This window comes from Heterodontus francisci, chromosome 22 (assembly GCF_036365525.1).
Source record: "Heterodontus francisci isolate sHetFra1 chromosome 22, sHetFra1.hap1, whole genome shotgun sequence".
Lineage (NCBI taxonomy): Eukaryota > Metazoa > Chordata > Chondrichthyes > Heterodontiformes > Heterodontidae > Heterodontus > Heterodontus francisci.
Genome location: NC_090392.1, coordinates 39,772,251 through 39,792,671, shown reverse-complemented (window position 1 = coordinate 39,792,671; position 20,421 = coordinate 39,772,251).

Below are 20,421 nucleotides of genomic sequence, written 5' to 3'. Positions count from 1 at the left end.
AGCTGCCTGCCGCAGATGGACCTGTCCATGACAGTATTGGTAGGAGTGACCACCACACAGTCCTTATGGAGACACCTTCACATTGAGGATACCCTCCATCATGCGAAATGGGATAGATTTCGAACAGATCGAGCAATGCAAAACTGGGCATCCATGAGGCTCTGTGGGCCATCAGCAACAGCAGAATTGAACTCAACCACAATCTGTAACCCTATGGCCTGGCATATTCCCCACTCTACCATCAAGCCAGGAGACCAACCCCGGTTCAATGAAGAGTGCAGGAGGGCATGCTAGGCACAGCACCAGGCGGACCTCAAAATGAGGTGTCAACCTGGTGAAGCTACAACACAGGACTACTTGCGTGCCAAACTGTGTAGGCAGCATGCGATAGACAGAGCTAAACGATCCCATCCAGCTGTGAATGGTGGTGGACAATTAAACAACTACCTGGAGGAGGAGGCTCCACAAATATCCCCATCCTCAATGATGGAGGAGCCCAGCACATCATTGCGAAAGATAAGGCTGAAGCATTTGCAACAATCTTCAACCAGAAGTGCCGAGTTGATCCATCTCGGCCTCCTCCTGAAGTTCCAGGATGCTAGACTTCAGCCAATTTGATTGACTCCACAAGATATCAAGAAAACTGAAGGCACTGGATACTGCAAAGGCTATGGGCCCTGACAATATTCCGGCAATAGTACTGAAGACCTGTGCTTCAGAACCTGCTGCAATCCTAGCCAAGCTGTTCCAGTACAGCTACAGCACTGGCATCAACCAGCAATGTGGAAAATTGCCCAGGTATGTCCTGTGCACAAAAAGCAGGACGTCCAACCCGACCAATTACCACCCCATCAGTCTATTCTCAATCATCAGTAAAGTGATGGAAGGTGTCATCGAAGTGCTATCAAGTGGCACTTGCTTAGCAATAAGCTGCTCAGTTTGAGTTCCGCCAGGGCCACTCAGCTCCTGACCTCATTACAGCCTTGGTTTAAACATGAACAAAAGAGCTGAACTCAAGAGGTGAGATGAGAGTGACTGCCCTTGACATCAAGGCAGCATTTGACCGAGCATGGCATCAAGGAGCCCTAGCAAAACTGAAGTCAATGGGAATCGGTGGAAAACTCTCCGCTGGTTGGAGTCGTACCTAGTGCAAAGGAAGGTGGCTGTGGTTGTTGGAGGTCAATCATCTGAGCTCCAGGACATCACTACAGGAGTTCCTCAGGGTAGTGTCCTAGGCCCAACCATCTTCAGCTGCTTCATCAATGACCTTCCTTCAATCATAAGGTCAGAAGAAGGGATGCTCGCTGATGATTGCACAATGTTCAGCACCATTTGTGACTCCTCAGATACTGAAGCAATCCATGTTGAAATGCAGCAAGACCTGGACAATATCCAGGCTTGGGCTGGTAAGTGGCAAGTAACATTCTCACCACACAAGTGCCAGGCAATGACCATCTCCAACAAGAAAGAATCTAACCATCTCCCCTTGACATTCAATAGCATGACAATCACTGAATCCCCCACTATCAACATCCTGGGGGTTACCATTGACCAGAAACTGAACTGGAGTAGCCATATAAATACCGTGGCTTCAAGAGCAGATCAGAGGCTTGGAATCCTGTGGCGAGTAAATCACCTCCTGACTCCCCAAAGCCTGTCCACCGTCTACAAGGCAAAAGTCAGGACTGTGATGGAATACTCTCCACTTGCCTGGATGGGTGCTGCTCCAGCAACACTCAAGAAGCTCGACACCATCCAGGACAAAGCAACCCGCTTGATTGGCACCCCATCTACAAACATTCACACCCTCCACCACCGATGCACAGTGGCAGCAGTGTGTACCATCTACAAGATGCACTGCAGCAATGCACCAAGGCTCCTTAGACAGCACCTTCCAAACTCTCGACCTCTACCAACTAGAAGGAAAAGGGCAGCAAATGCCTGGGAACACCACCACCTGCAAGTTCCCCTCCAAGTCACACACCATCCTGACTTGGAAGTATATTGCCGTTCCTTCACTGTCGCTGGGTCAAAATCCTGGAACTCCCTTCCTAACAGCACTGTGGGTGTACCTACCCCACAAGGACTGCAGCTCACCATCACCTTCTCAAGGGCAATTCGGGATGGGCAATAAATGCTGGCCTAGCCAGTGATGCCCACATCCCATGAATGAATAAAAAGAACTTTGTGGAAAAAGCAGCTGAAACCAGTTTTGAGAGACTTACCAGCAAAGCGTGCTACTGAAGAAAAGAGCTGTCTATTTCTCTCAGCAAACATTCTACACTAGCTACAGGCTGAGTTAATTGCCTAAGGAGAAAAATAACCCTTTGAAGAGCCCATTTGTATTACTGAATTAAAGTTTTGACTGAGAGACTGTCGGTTTTAAAATTCAAGTAGACCTATTGCTGCGCTCATCGTTGAAAGAACTGTTTGATGCCTGCTGCAGCCGAAGTGTTTGAATGCCTCTCTACTAAGAGGCTATTTCATCAAATCTGCATGGAGACTTTGAGTGGCATTTGATTATTTTCAAATTAGAATACCTAACCCACAAAGACTTATATGCCAGTTATTTATTTATTCTTAAGAAACAGAAAGAAATATAATTTTTTTTAAATGAAACTGGTTAACTGTGATTTTTGAGTGTATGTGTGTGAATGGGGGAATTAGGTTAAAATAAGAAGTTATAACATCTTTAGACATAGGATTATCTGTGGAGTGATGGGACTGAATTGGTAGTGCGTTGCTTCCGCCTTGGTCGTAACAGCATATATAAATATAACTCACAAAGAGACAGGTTGTGTCATAGTTAGTGAGATCTTATTACTTACCCAAGTGAGTATGTATCACTATACCTCAGATAGAGACAGCTTATGTCACAGTTCAGTGACACTCAATCACTTAGCGAGTGAGTAAGTAAAATAAAACTCAGATAAACATAGTTTGTGTCATAGCTAGTGAGAACTGATCACTTATTGAGTGAGTAAGTATGTATAAATGTATCTCAGATAGACACAGCTTGTCAGAACAGACCAGGGGAGAAGAAAGCTCTGAGCTAACCCCTGGACTTTCTGTTCTGCACAACTGTACATTCAATACTACTAATAAAATCATTAAAGATAATGTGCTGCTGCTGTGTGCTGAATCTTTTGGCAGAATTAGAATTAATGAGTGGGACTGACCCACAGCTTGAGTCACCACTTTAAGGAGAGGAAGAGAGAAAATATGGAGAGGAGAAAAGAATTAGTAAAATACTGGCAATGAATCTGGAACAATGAGCAAGGGAGGAGTGTGTGGGACAGGGATTAAGAGATTTGGGGAATGAAAGGAGAAACAGTATTCCATAGAAACTAGAATTATCTGTTCTGAATTTCTGTCCTGTTCTTAGCGTGATGTATTTTGTAAAGAAGCTTTAGAGGATATTAGGAGAGGAAATGCAAACAGGAAACTCAAACCAAAAATTGTGACAAGATCTTACAGAATCACTGAATTCATATGTGACCTCTGATTATGGAAGTAGAAATGTTTGTTCTGTCTGTGGGAAAAGACTTCAAAACATCAGTGTGACTGGAAAAGCACTGAGACACACACACCTGAGTGAGCGTGTTCCACTGCACTGACTGTGGAAAGAGCAGTTACACAGCCTGAAAAAACATTGCATCATTCACAGTGGAGAGAAACCATACACGTTAAAGGCCTGCTCGGGCCTGCAAATGAAACCCGACCCGAACCCAACACAACCACATCCAACCTGAGCCCGACCTGGCCTGAGTCCTTTCATTTTTTCCCGCGCCCGACCTGATCCAACCCGACCACCGGGATGTTCAGTTAACCTAACTTCCATTTTTCACTTTTTAAGCTTGTGCAGATAAGCAACAAAAACTGTAACTGGACTTGAAAGATTGTTTAAAAAGTACGTTAAGATTGGAGCCATGTACCGGAGGTGGTGAGCCAAAGATTGTTACCATAGAAGTTAGTGATTGTCACTAGTTAAACAGAAACCCATGGCGTTGTTCCCAGACAGGTTGTCCCACACTGTATCTGTATCTGTATTGCTTAAAATAAACACAGCATTGCCTGAAGGCTCAGAAAATATCATTATACATTACCTAGACTCCTGCTTTACACGTTGAAATACTTGCTGCAAGTTTATCCAGTGAGCAGTTGAGATGCAGAGACCAGGAAGGTCCTGAGTGATTAATTATTATAAAATATACATCTTATATTAAAAAGGTTGTTCTCTACCTTCGACGGAATCGCTCACTGCAGACTAGTGCAGAGTGTTTCCCACCTTGACGTCCTGGCTGTCACTGGATCTTGAGTCCAGGCCTTTGGATTACTGGTCCAGTAATCTTTGAAATGTCTCTCCTTGATTTAATATTTTAATCCGGTAGGTCAGATTTTACAAACAAAAATATTAACTGATTTAAGACTGCTTCATGTTTAGCGGTGTCGCATGAATTAAGAAATTAAAATATATTCAAAATTATATATCAATTATTAAGTACTAATGCCCAGCTTTGTATATAAAAAATGCCTCTTAATTTCATTAATTATCCATAAACACTGAGGCCACATTAAACTAAAAGCAGCGATTTATCAGGTCTCACACTTAATTGAATATATTCCAAATTCAGAGCATAATTCGTTGTCTTTCCCCTTTAAATCTCATAATTTACCTTACAAGCCTCCTTTACTTTACATTCTTTATTCAATACAATATGTTTTGAGGCAGGCACGAGAAGTCTTGCCAACCCCTAACAGGATGCAGTCAATTCATTTGAAAACTGTGCCATTAAAGAAAAGGGCCAAGTTCCTATTAATGCAAATTAAATCTGTTAAACTGCTTTTGTTGCTGAGAATACAAAGTGCGGAGGAAAACCAAGAGATAAACCAAAACAGAAAGGTTAAATTTGTGTCAATGAAAAATAGAACTCATTAAAAACATCTTATTACATAACAGTGCAGCAACTGATTACATTGTAAATATTTCATTAATATTAAAACAGCAAAGACCTTCAACACCCCTAGAATCAGGAAAGGGCAAGAAAGGGCGAACCAGATAATTATGAGCCTGGGTCTGAGTCCTGCTACAATGTATGCAAGAACCATTTAGTGATTAGTACACAGTAAGTTGAAATACCAAGCAGAGTAGGAAGCACACTTCAAAAGATCTGCAGTTTCCAGTGTTTCACGAACACAATTGTAACGCAAGGCTGTTAGGGCGTGTCTGACCCGACCCAACCCGAGCCCGAATGCTGGACCCGGAAGAGCGATCCGACCTGACCCAAACCCGACACATGTCGTTGGGTCCCGTTGGGTTCGGGCTGGGTGGCCATGCTCTAGTACATGTGTCTTGTGTGAGGATGAGGCTTCAACTGATCATCCAACCTGAAGAAACACAAGGACACCAGAACAATGGAGAAATGGTGGAAATGTGGGGACTGTGGGAAGGGATTCAATTATCTGTATGAACTGGAAGCTCATTGACACAGTCGCACTGGGGAGAGGTTGTTCACCTGCTCCGTCTGTGGGATGGGATTCATGACCCCATCCAGTCTCCAGAAACATTTGTGTATTCACTCTAGGGAGAGGGCATTCACCTGCTCTATATTGGGAATGGATTCACTCCGTCAGTCAAACTTCTGTCACACCAGGCTGTTCACACTGGGCAGAGACTGTTCACTTGCTGTGTATATGGGAAGGGATTTACTTACTCATCCAACCTGTAAAACACCAGCAAGTGGGATATTGAGCTGCCAATCCTGCCCCTCCCTCAACCATGTCTCCGTGATGGCTACTATATCACAATTCCACGTGTCAATCCTTGCCCTTAACTCATCCGCTTTACCTGTAAAACTCCTGGCATTAAAGTAGAGGCCTTCCATCCTGGTCTTACTCCCTTGAAACTTACTTCCGCTGTATTCCCTCTGACTTGTTTGCTTTCCCGTGTTTAGCTGGGAGTCTGTTTCTGCTAGGAGTCTGCGTCCCCTCCCCCTGCCAAATTAGGTTAAACTCTTGATTAAACGACTTGATTGAGACATTTAAGATCCTGAGGGGTCTTGACAGGATGGATGTGGAAAGGATGTTTCCCCTTGTGGGAGAATCTCGAACGAGGGGTCACTGTTTAAAAATAAGGGGTCGCCCATTTAAGACAGAGATTAGGAGAAATTTTTTCTCTGAGGGTCCTGAGTCTTTGGAATTCTCTTCCTCAAAACGCAGTGGAAGCAGAGTCTTTGAATATTTTTAAGGCCGAGGTAGATAGATTCTTGATAAGCAATGGGGTGGAAGGTTATCGGGGGTAGGTGGAAATGTGGAGTAATCAGTTCAGCCATGAACTTATTGAATGGCGGAGCAGGCTCGAGGGATCGAGTGGCCGACTCCTGCTCCTAATTCGTATGTATGTTCAAGTTCACAAGTAACTGCAGGGATTGGATTCTGCTGTTATTGCCGCTGTTAATCACACCCAGAAGTGAACCATGTTCATTCTGACAGCTGGGGTTTATTTATATTCTGATATCTGTCAAACGAATTAATTTTTTTTCAAACACACACTGTGTCAGGTCCTTAATTTCTCCAAGATAAGAGGAGATGTTGCCTACTGTTCCATTTGTGGGCCTTTTCTCCTTTCTACCTCTGGATTATTTCAATCTCATATCTTCCGTTACTCTTGTGGACAAGTCCCAGCTCCCCATACCTTCCGGAGTGCCTCTCCGGAATCCAGGGAAGGTATCAGTAACAAGGTATCGGTCACTAAAAACAAAACTCATTCTGTTAAATCATTTTCAGCTACTGGACTTAGTGTGTGTCCCACAGCATCTATCTCAACTTCTATGTGTGAATAGAGCATCATGCCTGTAAACCTGATTTAAAATTAAATCCACTCAGGAAATGTATTTAACAGAAGCCTTTAGGAACATAGGAACAGGAGTAGGACATTCAGCCTATCAAGCCTGTTCTGCCATTCAATACAATCAAGGCTGATTATCCTCATCAATGCCTTTTTCCGACACTATCCCCATATTCCTTTATGTCAGTCGTATTTAGAAATGTGTCAATCTTTGCTTTAAACATGCTCAATGACTGAGTTTTCACAGCCCTCTGGGGTAGAGAATTCCAAAGATTCAAAACCCTCTGAGAACCTTTGCATCTGTCTTCACAAAAAAGGGGGACGATGTAGGTATTTATTGGATGTGATAAACATAGGGAGAGAGGAAGTATTAATGGGATTAGCATCCTTGAAAATCATCACCAGGGCCAGATGAAATGTACCCAAGGCTGTTAAAAGAAGCAAGAGAGGAAATAGCAGAAGGTCTGACCATCATTTTCCAGTCCTCACTGGATACAGGTGTGGTGGCGGAGGACTGGAGAACTGCTGATGTTGTACCTCTCTTTAAAAAGGGAGCAAAGGATAGACTGAATAATTACAGGCCAGTCAGTCTAACCTCAGTAGTGGGCAAATTATTGGAATCTATTCTGAGAGACAGGACAAACTGTCAATTCGAAAAGCTTAGGTTAATCAAGGATAGTCAGGATGGATTTGTTAAAGGGAGATCTTGTTTGACCAACTTGATCGAATTTTTTGAAGACTCAACAAGGAAGATAGATGAGGGTAGTGTAGTTGATGTGGTCTACATGGATTTTAGCAAGGCGTTTGACAAGGTCCCACATGGCTGACTGGTTAAAAAAATAAAATCCCATGGGATACAGGGAAATGCAGCAAGGTGGATACAAAATTGGCTCAGTGGCAGGAAACAAAGGGTAATTGTTGACGGGTGTTTTAGCGACTGGAGGGCTGTTTCCAGTGGCGTTCCGCAGGGCTCAGTACTGGGTGCCCTGCTTTTTGTGGTTTTTATTAACGATTTGGAAGTAAATGTAGGGGGCACAATCAAAAAGTTTGCAGATGACAGATTGGCCATGTGGTAGTAGCAAGGATAGCTGTAGGCTGCAGGAAGAAGGGTAGCAGGGATAAACCAGGTAATTACAGGCCGGTGAGGCTAACATCGGAGATTGGGAAACTATTGGAAAAAATTCTGAGGGACAGGGTTAATCTCCACTTGGAGAGGCAGGGATTAATCAGGGATAGTCAGCATGGCTTTGTCAGGGGGAGATTGTGTTTGACTAACTTGATTGAATTTTTTGAGGCAGTGACGAAATGTGTAGATGAGAGTAAAGCAGTTGATGTAGTCTACATGGACTTTAGTAAGGCTTTTGTTAAGGTCCCGCATGGGAGATTGGTTAAGAAGGTAAGAGCCCATGGGATCCAGGGCAATTTGGCAAATTGGATCCAAAATTGGCTTGGTGGCAGGAGGTGGAGGTTAATGGTCGAGGGTCGTTTTGCGAGTGCAGGCCTGTGACCAGTGGTGTACCACAGGGATCGGTGCTGAGACCCTTGCTGTTTGCAGTGTACATTAATGATTTAGACGTGAATACAGGAGGTATGATCAGTAAGTTTGCAGAGGACATGAAAATTGGTGGTGTCGTAAATATTGAGGAGGAAAGCCTTAGATTACAGGATGATATAGATGGGCTGGTAAGATGGGCGGAGCAGTGGCAAATGGAATTTAATCCTGAGAAGTGTGAGGTGATGCATTTTGGGAGGACTAACAAGGCAAGGGAATTTACAATGGATGGTAGGACCCTAAAAAGTACAGAGGGTCAGAGGAACCTTGGTGTACTTGTTCATAGATCACTGAAGGCAGCAGCACAGGTCGATAAGGTGGTTAGGAAGGCATATGGAATACTTGCCTTTATTAGCCGAGGCATAGAAAATAAGAGCAGGGAGGTTATAATGGAGCTGTATAAAATGCTAGTTAGGCCACAGCTGGAGTACTATGTACAGTTCTGGGCACCACACTATAGGAAGGATGTGATTGCACTGGAGAGGGTGCAGTGGAGATTCACCAGGATGTTGCCTGGGCTGGAGCATTTCAGCTATGAAGAGAGACTGAAAAGGCTAGGGTTGTTTTCCTTAGAGCAGAGAAGGCCAAGGTGAGATATGATTGAGGTATACAAAATTATGAGGGGCATTGATAGCTTAAATAGGAAGAAACTTTTTCCCTTAGCGGAGGGGTCAATAACCAGGGGGCATAGATTTAAGGTAAGGGGCAGGAGGTTTTGAGGGGATTTGAGGAAAAAAAATTTCACTCAGAGGGTGGTTGGAATCTGGAATGCACTGCCTGAAGAGGTGGTAGAGGCAGGAATCCTCACAACATTGAAGAAGTATTTAGATGAGCACATGAAATGCCATAGCATACAAGGCTACGGACCAAGTGCTGGAAAATGGGGTTAGAATAGTTAGGTGCTTGATGGCTGGCACAGACACGATGGGCCGAAGGGCCTGCCTCTGTGCTGTATAACTCTATGACTCCAAATTGATAGTCTGGTCAGATGGGCAGAAAAGTGGCAAATGGAATTCAACCCAGCAAAGTGTGAGGTGATGCATTTGGGGAGGTCAAACAAGGCTAAGGAATACATGATTAATGGGAAAATACTGAGAAGTGTAGAGGAAGTAAGGAACCTTGGAGTGAATGTCCACAGATCCCTGAAGGTAGCAGAACAGATCGATAAGGTGGTTAAGAAGGCATACGGAATCCTTTCCTTTATTAGCCAAGGTATAGAATATAAGAGCAGGGAGGTTATGCTGGAACTGTATAACTCATTGGTTAGGCCACAACTTGAGTACTGTGTGCAGTTCTGGTCACCTTGTTACAGAAAGAGTTTCGGTGACTGCAGCTTTGATAGCAACGGAGGTGCGTGAACGGGCTTACAGCTGTGAAGTCAATTTCTGTGTAAGTTTAAAAGTGAATTCCCTTTTGTTTTCGGAGGACCAGGGGACTGCTGGGTAAGTAAAAAGGTATATATTTGTGTGGTTTAAAATCTCTTTCTTTTAGTTTCGGTGACTGCAGCTTTGATAGCAACGGAGGTGCGTGAACGGGCTTACAGCTGTGAAGTCAATTTCAGTTTTCGGTGACTGCAGCTTTGATAGCAACGGAGGTGCGTGAACGAGCTTACAGCTGTGAAGTCAATTTCTGTGTAAGTTTAAAAGTGAATTCCCTTTTGTTTTCGGAGGACCAGGGGACTGCTGGGTAAGTAAAAAGGTATATATTTGTGTGGTTTAAAATCTCTTTCTTTTAGTTTCGGTGACTGCAGCTTTGATAGCAACGGAGGTGCGTGAACGGGCTTACAGCTGTGAAGTCAATTTCAGTGTAAGTTTAAAAGTGAATTCCCTTTTGTTTTCGGAGGACCAGGGGACTGCTGGGTAAGGAAAAAGGTATATATTTGTGTGGTGGCTGTACCCGAGACACTACACGTGTAGTGTCTCCCACCCACCACCCTCCTCCAACCAAAAAAAAAAGGACTCTGGTGTGTTGATAAGGTAAGCTTTTTATTTAGGAAGTTCTGTCCATTGGATTGCTAACCTAACAAGTTTTGACTTTTTGTTTTTGGTTTTTCAGTAGATTTGTTGGGAATTTGGAATAGTGGGAATGGAGGTTAAGGCAGTTGTATGTTCCTCCTGCAGAATGTGGGAGGTAAGGGTCGCCAAGGGTGTCCCTGCTGACTGCATCTGTGGGAAGTGCACCCAACTCCAGCTCCTCGAGAACCGCGTTAGGGAACTGGAGCTGGATGAACTTCGGATCATTCGGGAGGCGGAGGAGGTTATTGAGAGGAGTTATGGGGAGGTAGTCACACCTCAGGTAAAAGAAGTAGGTAGATGGGTTACCGTCAGGGGAAGGAGAGGGAACCAGCAGGCAGTGCAGGGATCCCCTGTGGCCGTTTCCCTCAACAACAGGTATACCGTTTTGGATACTGTTGCGGGGGACGACTTACCAGGGGTAAGCAATGGGGTACAGGTATCTGGCACAGAGTCTGTCCCTGTTGCTCAGAAGGGAAGGGGGAAGAGGAGCAGAACATTAGTCGTTGGGGACTCCATAGTTAGGGGAACAGATAGGAGGTTCTGTGGGAACGAGAGAGACTCACGGTTGGTATGTTGCCTCCCAGGTGCCAGGGTTCGTGATGTCTCGGATCGTGTTTTTGGGATCCTTAATGGGGAGGGGGAGCAGCCCCAAGTCGTGGTCCACATAGGCACCAACGACATAGGTAGGAAGAGAGATGGGGATTTAAGACAGAAATTCAGGGAGCTAGGGTGGAAGCTTAGAGCGAGAACAAACAGAGTTGTTATCTCTGGGTTGTTGCCCGTGCCACGTGATAGCGAAGCGAGGAATAGGGAGAGAGAGGAGTTGAACACGTGGCTGCAGGGATGGTGCAGGAGGGAGGGTTTTGGTTTCCTGGATAATTGGGGCTCTTTCTGGGGTAGGTGGGACCTCTACAAACAGGATGGTCTTCACCTGAACCAGAGGGGTACCAATATCCTGGGGGGGAGGTTTGCTAGTGCTCTTCGGGGGGGTTTAAACTAATTCAGCAGGGGAATGGGAACCTAAATTGTTGTGCCAGTGTACAGGATGTTGAGAGTAGTGAGGTCAGGGATATGGTTACAAGGACGCAAGAGGGCACTGGCAAGCAAGAACCTGGTTTAAAGTGTGTCTATTTCAACGCCAGGAGCATCCGGAATAAGGTGGGTGAGCTTGCAGCATGGGTTGGTACCTGGGATCTCGATGTAGTGGCCATTTCGGAGACATGGGTAGAACAGGGGCAGGAATGGATGTTGCAGATTCCGGGATTTAGATGTTTCAGTAAGAACAGAGAAGATGGTAAAAGAGGGGGGGGTGTGGCATTGTTAATCAAGGAGAGTATTACAGCGACAGAAAGGACGTTTGAGGACTCGTCTACTGAGGTAGTATGGGCCGAGGTTAGAAACAGGAGAGGTGAGGTTACCCTGTTGGGAGTCTTTTATAGACCTCCGAATAGTTCCAGAGATGTAGAGGAAAGGATAGCGAAGATGATTCTCGACAGGGGCGAGAGTAACAGGGTAGTTGTTATGGGGGACTTTAACTTTCCAAATATCGACTGGAAATACTATAGTTCGAGTACTTTAGATGGGTCAGTTTTTGTCCAGTGTGTGCAGGAGGGTTTTCTGACACAGTATGTAGACAGGCCAACCAGGGGCGATGCCACATTGGATTTGGTACTGGGAAATGAACCCAGCCAGGTGTTAGATTTAGATGTAGGTGAGCACTTTGGTGATAGTGATCACAATTCGGTTAGGTTTACCTTAGCGATGGGCAGGGACAGGTATATACCGCAGGGCAAGAATTATAACTGGGGGAAAGGAAATTATGATGCGATTAGGCAAGATTTAGGATGCGTAGGATGGGGAAGGAAACTGCAGGGGATGGGAACAATCGAAATGTGGAGCTTATTCAAGGAGCAGCTACTGTGTGTCCTTGATAAGTATGTACCTGTGAGGCAGGGAGGAAGTTGTCGTGCGAGGGAGCCGTGGTTTACTAAAGAAGTTGAAGCGCTTGTCAAGAGGAAGAAGAAGGCTTATGTTAGGATGAGACGTGAAGGCTCAGTTAGGGCGCTTGAGAGCTACAAGCTAGCCAGGAAGGATCTAAAGGGAGAGCTAAGAAGAGCAAGGAGAGGACACGAGAAGTCATTGGTGGATCGGATCAGGGAAAACCCTAAGGCTTTCTATAGGTATATCAGGAATAAAAGAATGACTAGAGTTAGATTAGGGCCAATCAAGGATAGTAGTGGGAAGTTGTGTGTGGAATCAGAGGAGATAGGGGAAGTGTTAAATGAATATTTTGCGTCAGTATTTACAGTAGAGAAAGAAAATGTTGTTGAGAATACTGAGATTCAGGCTACGAGGCTAGATGGGATTAAGGTTCACAAGGAGGAGGTGTTAGCAATTTTGGAAAGTGTGAAAATAGATAAGTCCCCTGGGCCAGATGGGATTTATCCTAGGATTCTCTGGGAAGCTAGGGAGGAGATTGCAGAGCCTTTGTCCTTGATCTTTATGTCATCATTGTCGACAGGAATAGTGCCGGAAGACTGGAGGATAGCAAATGTTGTCCCCTTGTTCAAGAAGGGGAGTAGAGACAGCCCTGGTAATTATAGACCTGTGAGCCTTACTTCGGTTGTGGGTAAAATGTTGGAAAAGGTTATAAGAGACAGGATTTATAATCATCTTGAAAAGAATAAGTTCATTAGAGATAGTCAGCACGGTTTTGTGACGGGTAGGTCGTGCCTCACAAACCTTATTGAGTTTTTCGAGAAGGTGACCAAACAGGTGGATGAGGGTAAAGCAGTAGATGTGGTGTATATGGATTTCAGTAAGGCGTTTGATAAGGTTCCCCACGGTAGGCTATTGCAGAAAATACGGAAGTATGGGGTTGAAGGTGATTTAGAGCTTTGGATCAGAAATTGGCTAGCTGAAAGAAGACAGAGGGTGGTGGTTGATGGCAAATGTTCATCCTGGAGTTTAGTTACTAGTGGTGTACCGCAAGGATCTGTTTTGGGGCCACTGCTGTTTGTCATTTTTATAAATGACCTGGAAGAGGGTGTAGAAGGGTGGGTTAGTAAATTTGCAGATGACACTAAGGTCGGTGGAGTTGTGGATAGTGCAGAAGGATGTTGTAGGGTACAGAGGGACATAGATAGGCTGCAGAGCTGGGCTGAGAGATGGCAAATGGAGTTTAATGCGGAAAAGTGTGAGGTGATTCACTTTGGAAGGAGTAACAGGAATGCAGAGTACTGGGCTAATGGGAAGATTCTTGGTAGTGTAGATGAACAGAGAGATCTTGGTGTCCAGGTACATAAATCCCTGAAGGTTGCTAACCAGGTTAATAGGGCTGTTAAGAAGGCATATGGTGTGTTAGCTTTTATTAGTAGGGGGGTCGAGTTTCGGAGCCACGAGGTCATGCTGCAGCTGTACAAAACTCTGGTGAGACCGCACCTGGAGTATTGCGTGCAGTTCTGGTCACCGCATTATAGGAAGGATGTGGAAGCTTTGGAAAGGGTGCAGATGAGATTTACTAGGATGTTGCCTGGTATGGAGGGAAGGTCTTACGAGGAAAGGCTGAGGGACTTGAGGTTGTTTTCGTTGGAGAGAAGGAGGAGGAGAGGTGACTTAATAGAGACATATAAGATAATCAGAGGGTTAGATAGGGTGGATAGTGAGCGTCTTTTTCCTCGGATGGTGATGGCAAACACGAGGGGACATAGCTTCAAGTTGAGGGGTGATAGATATCGGACAGATGTGAGAGGTAGTTTCTTTACTCAGAGAGTAGTAAGGGCGTGGAACGCCCTGCCTGCAGCAGTAGTAGATTCGCCAACTTTAAGGGCATTTAAGTGGTCATTGGATAGACATATGGATGAAAATGGAATAGTGTAGGTCAGATGGTTTCACAGGTCGGCGCAACATCGAGGGCCGAAGGGCCTGTACTGCGCTGTAATGTTCTAAAAAAAAAAAGAAAGGATGTAATTGCACTAGAGAGGGTACAGAGGAGATTTACGAGGATATTGCCAGGTCTGGAAAAATGCAGCTATGAGGAAAGATTGGACAGGCTGGGATTGTTCTCCTTGGAACAGAGAAGGCTGAGGGGAGATCTGATTGAAATGCACAAGATTTTGAGTGGCCTGGATAGATTGGAGGTGAAGGGTTTATTCACCTTAGCAGAGAGGTCAGTGACGAGGGGGCATAGATTTAAAGTGATTGGTATAAAAAGTAAGGAGATGAGGAAATACTTTTTCACCCAGAGGGTGGTGGGGGTCTGGACCTCACTGCCTGAAAGGGTAGTTGAGGCAGAAACCCTCATCTCATTGAAAAGGAGTCTGGATATACACCTCAAGTGCCGTAATCAGCAGGGCTATGGACCAAATGCTGGAAGGTGGGATCAGAATAGTTGGCTCGTTTTTTGGCTGGCACAGACACGATGGGCCAAGTGGCTGCTTTCTGTGCCTTAAAACTTTCAATGATTTCTCAAGAAATTTCCCCTCATCTCAGTCGTAAGTGGCTCTCCCCTTATTTTGAAATTGTGTCCCCTGGATCTAGACTCCCCAACCAGGGGAAACATCTCACTTGCAACTATTCTGTCTATCCTTTAAGTATTTTGTAGGTTTCAATGAGATCACCTCTCATTCTTCGAAACTCTAGAGAATACAGGCTCAGTTTCAACAATCTCTCTTTATAGGACAGTCCAGCCATCCGGGAAACAAGGCTGGTGAACCTTTGTTGCACTCCCTCTATGGCAATAATATCCTTCCTAAGGTAAGGGGAGCAAAACAGCACACAGTCCTCGAAGTGCGGTCTAACTAAGGTTCTATACAATTGAAGCAAGACTTCACTACTCCTGTACTCAAATCCTCTTGTGATAAAGCCAATATACCATTAGCCTTCCTAATTGCTTGCTGCACCTGCATGTCAGCTTTCAGTGACTTATTGACAAGGACACCCAGGTCCCTTTGCACATCTACACTTTCCAATCTCTTACCATTTAAGAAATACTCTGCACATCTATTCCTCCTACCAAAGAGAATGACCTCACATTTTTCCACATTCCATTCCATCTGCCATGTTCTTGCTCACTCACTAAGTCTGTACAAATCCCATTGAAGCCGCTTTGCATCTTCCTCACAACACACATTCACATCTAGTTTTGTGTCATCCACGAACTTGGAAATATTACATTTGATCCCCACATCCAAATCATTGATCTATATATTGTGAACAATTGGGGCTCAAGCACTGATCCCTGTGGTACCCCACTAGTCACAGCCTGCCAATGTGAGAGTGACCCATTTATTCCTACTCTCTGTTTTCTGCCTGTTAACCTCCATTCCCATTTGCCTTAATTTTGCTAACCAACCTCCTGTGGGGGACTTTATCGAAAGCCTTTTGAAAAACCAAGTATACTATGTCTATACTACGACTCCCCTTTGTCAATTCTGTTAGGAACATCCTCAAAACACTCCAACAGATACATCAAAAATGATTTCCCATTCATAAATCCATGTTGACTATACTCAATCAGATTATTATTATCCAAGTGTCTATTTATCACATCCTTTAGAATAGATTCTAACATTTTTCCTACTATTGATGGAAGGCTAACAGGTCTGAAGTTCCCTGTTTTCTCCCTTACTTAAATAGTGGGGTGACATTTGCTACCTTCCAATCTGCAGGAACCATTCCAGAATCTATAGAACTTTGGAAGTTGATCACCAATGCATTCATTATCTCCATAGCTATCTCTTTCAACACTCTGGATGTAGAATATCAGGTCCCGGGGACTTATCAACCTTCAGCCCCATTAATTTCTTCAATACAACTTTCTTGCTAATCCTAATTTCCTTCAATTCCTCATTCTCCCTAGTCCCTTGGATCTCTAATTCTAGGAGATTTCTGTATCTTCCTCAATGAAGACAGACAACAAAGTAATCATTTAGCTTCTCTGCCATTTCTCTATTCCCCATTCTAAATTCTCCTGACTCTGCCTGTAATGGACCCACATTTGTCTTAGCCAAACGTTTTCTTTTTACATACCTATGGAAGCTTTTAGTCGATTTTTATGTCTTTTGTTCATTTATATTCGTATTCTTTTCTCCCTTTCTTTATCAGTTTCTTGGTCCTCCTTTGCTATATTCTAAAATCCTCCCAATCATCAGGTTTATTCCTATTTCTGGTAACTTTATAGGCCTTTTCTATTAATCTTATACAATCCTTAACTTCTTTTGTTAGCCTGTTGACTGTCTTTTCTTTTGGGGTTTTTGTGACTTGAAGGAATGTACAGTTTCTGTAAACTATGTAATAATTCGTTAAAGGTTTTCCATTGCCTGTGTACTGTCATTCCATTTAATGTACTTTTCCAATTGTATTACGGTCACTCATCCCTAAAGGTTCTTTTACAAGATTATTAATTAACCCTTTTTATTACATAATACTAGATCTAAAATAACCCATTTAAGTCAGTTGCTCAACATACTGCTCTAGAAAACCATCCCTAACACACTCCAGAAATTCATTCTCCTCAGCTTTAGTGTGCATTAGATTTATCCAGTCTATATGCAGATTGAAGTCACCGAGATTACTGTATTACCCATGTGACATGCTTCGCTAATCTCCTGATTAATACCATGCCCCATACTACCACTACTGTTTGGTGGCCTATCCACAACTCCTGCCAATGTTTGCTGCCCGTGTTTTTCATGCTCCACCCAAACAGATCCCACAACTTGTTCTTCCAATCTGAGACCTTCCCTTACTAATGTACTGATCCCATCCCTTATTATCAGCGCAACACCACCTCCTTTTCCTTTTTGCCTGTCCTTCCCAAATGTCAAATATCCTTGAATATTCAGTTCCCAACCTTGGTCACCCTGTAGCCACATTTCTGTTATGGCAATTAGATCACACACATTTACCTCAATTTTGCCTTTAAATCATCTACCTTGTTGCGAATGCTGCGTACATTCAGGTAGAGTGCCCTTAACCTTGTTTTCTGCATTCTATGCCTAGTTGATGCTCGCCTTTGTTTTGCCTGCCTTCTAATGTCGATTACTACTTTTGTACCTCCTGTTACCAGCTTTACTTCCTTCCAATTTGAGCTACCCCTCATGTTCCCAGCCCCCTGCAAAGCTAGTTTAAACCCTTCTTGATTGGAAATGACTGGGAATATTGGTCAAATTGTGTCTGTATGAGGTCACAGCCCTAGGCTCATGGCGTGTGTTGTGTTGACCTTGTAGTACCAGCTAGGCGATAATCATTGTCAGTGCAATAGAAAGTCAGACCAAACATGATAGACAGGGAGACTAACAGAGGGAATGAGAGACAGAAAGACAGATATAGATAGACAGAGAGAGTGAAAGACAGACAGAGGTAATTGAATGGTGGAACAGGTTGGAGGGTCTGAATAGCCTCCTCCTGCTCATGTGTTCCTCTATTTTACAGGATCAACGAGACTGATGCCCTAAATCTAATGCGCACTAAAGCTGAGGAGAATGAGTTTCTGGAGTGTGTTAGGGATGGTTTTCTAGAGCAGTATGTTGAGCAACTGACCTGAGTTATGTAGCAAAGGTATTCAGGTTGGTCTAGACAGGTCAACAACCTCCCCTTCATAAATACATGACCCTAACTGTGAGGCGATGTTGAGTCCAGGGAGATCAATGGGTGGACACATGTGCATGTTGTCACTGTAATGATAAGCGTACCCTTCAGAAACATACTGTCTCCAGGACTGAAATATGAAACGTTAAATTTAATTTGGAACAAATCAGATCTGGGATTGTCTTTCACACACATGGCTGTCAAGATGGCCCATGTTAGCAGGGCTAGTGGAGCTGGACAGGGCCTGACCCAACACCAACAGGACAGGACGGTCCCACTGGGAGGTGATATAAAGCCGAATTAATGCTCAACTGTATCATTTTCATTTCTAATTAATTTTACAATGAGACTCAGTGGATATTTCCTGTCGGGTTACCTTTCAGCTGAAGGGAGGTTAAAAGTTTTCACATCAACAATCACATCAATGTTCACTATATCGAACAGCCCTGGCAAAATTTCCTGCAAGTCGCTTTAACAGGACACTGATGAGTTTTACATTCAGAAATATAAATGTCCAAGGAGTTTATAGTAAAATTTAGGTGCAGGAGGTGTCCATAATTATTAATCTTTTTGAAAAGGGGTCCTTCAACAAAAACACTGAGAGCCACTGCTGTTGATTCGATGTACTGTTACAACTGGGTGAGAAAGGGTCTCAGGCTCCCCTCTTGCCCCTTTCCTGGTTGGGCTATAACAGGGTTTATCTTTAAAAACACAGTGATTTTAGCTTACCCCCTCAGTGAGCCCTTGCTCACTGCACTCTCAGTACTGCAAATGAACCAGACAGGTATTCTTAGGTTTAAACAAGAAAGATACAAGTTTATTAGCCTTATCACTAACCGGTTAAAATAACTAAAATACATGACGCAACCACGCTTGCATGCATATGAGAGAAAAACACAAACACACAAATAGATACAGAGGGGAAGAAAGAGTTGGGGGGTTGGAGTAGAGTTGGCAATAAATGGAATACAGGTACTGTCTTTTGTGTCCTTGATGTAATGTCCTTGATTGAACTTAAGGTCTGGGTGTTCTCACTGTGGCCACACGCACAATTCCAGACTTGTTTCTCTGTTACCAGAAGGCCGTAGTCTTGAAGTCTAAGCTGCCACCGTGGGTTCCCTACCACCGTGGGTTGCCTGGAACTTTGCTGGAGAGAGAGACAAAGGGAAAGAGAGAGGGACTTTTCCTTCTGCCAGTCCAGTTGCAGTCCTTTCCCTTTCTTTGTGGCACAATTCAAAAATCCCCAGTCTGGCCAGTAGGTAGGTTATGTGACCATCTCTCTGTTTGAAACAGCATCTTCTTGGAGGGTTGTTGAATTTCAAAGCTTTCCAGACACACTCAGTAGGGGGTGGAGTTCTGGCTCTTACACAGTCAAAGGATGTTGATCACCACTATTGACAAAAACAATCTTGTTAAATGAATCAAGGAGCACCCCCATTGTCTCTCCATTCATGTCTCTCAGAATGCAAATGTGCAACCATGTTTTCAGCTGCTTAGCTCTGCTTTTTTAAAACAAGTTATTTGCAATGTCCAGTAAAACGTTTCAAGTAGTGTCCTATATGACAAAATTAATATGTTTCCATTTGACAGGTTTGATTTCTGTCACACCTCCGCCCTATGCCGAATGAAATGTGATATTGGTAGCATTTCATTATAAGTTAGAAGGAAGAGAAAATACAGGAAAGCACTCATGCATTTCTCTCATTCACTCTCATCCATTCAGAAATCTTAAAAATTGTTTCAGTCTGTCTTTTTCTTGGTAGCAGTGGTGCTTTAAACTGCCCCTTTCCCCTTGAGTTGGGCCTGAGATATTTATGTGTTGCCCAAGGAGTTTAAAGTTTCTTTAATATCAGCTTGCAATAAGTTGGGGATGAACATGTGATTTTTGGGGAGTTTCGATGTTTGCATATTTCCATACTTGTCTAGTGTGCCTTTGTTCCTGTTGGGCCTGCAGGGAGATTGTTAGATTGCATTAGTTCTGAGTTTGAGCTCTGATGATGGAAGTCTGCAATGGGTGGATCCGCTCTGACCTCATTTTCAGTGCTCTGGTGAGTCATCCAAGTGCTGCTTATTTCAGGGCATTGTTGGTTCCCTTTTCACCTGACTGTGGGGAAGGATTCGTTGCTTGAGTGGGGAGGTAGTGGCGTAGAGATATCATCACTGGACTAGTAATCCAGAGACCCAGGGTATTGCTCAGGGGACATGGGTTCGAATCCCACCACAACAGAAGGCGGAATTTGAATTAATTTAAGAAATCTGGAATTAAAAGCTAGTCCAATGATGACCATGAACCCATTGTTGATTGTTGTAAAAACCCATCTGGTTCACTAATGCTCTTTCGGGAAGGAAATCTGCTGTCCTTACCTGGTCTGGCCTACACATGACTCCAGACCCACATGAATGTGGTTGACTCTTAC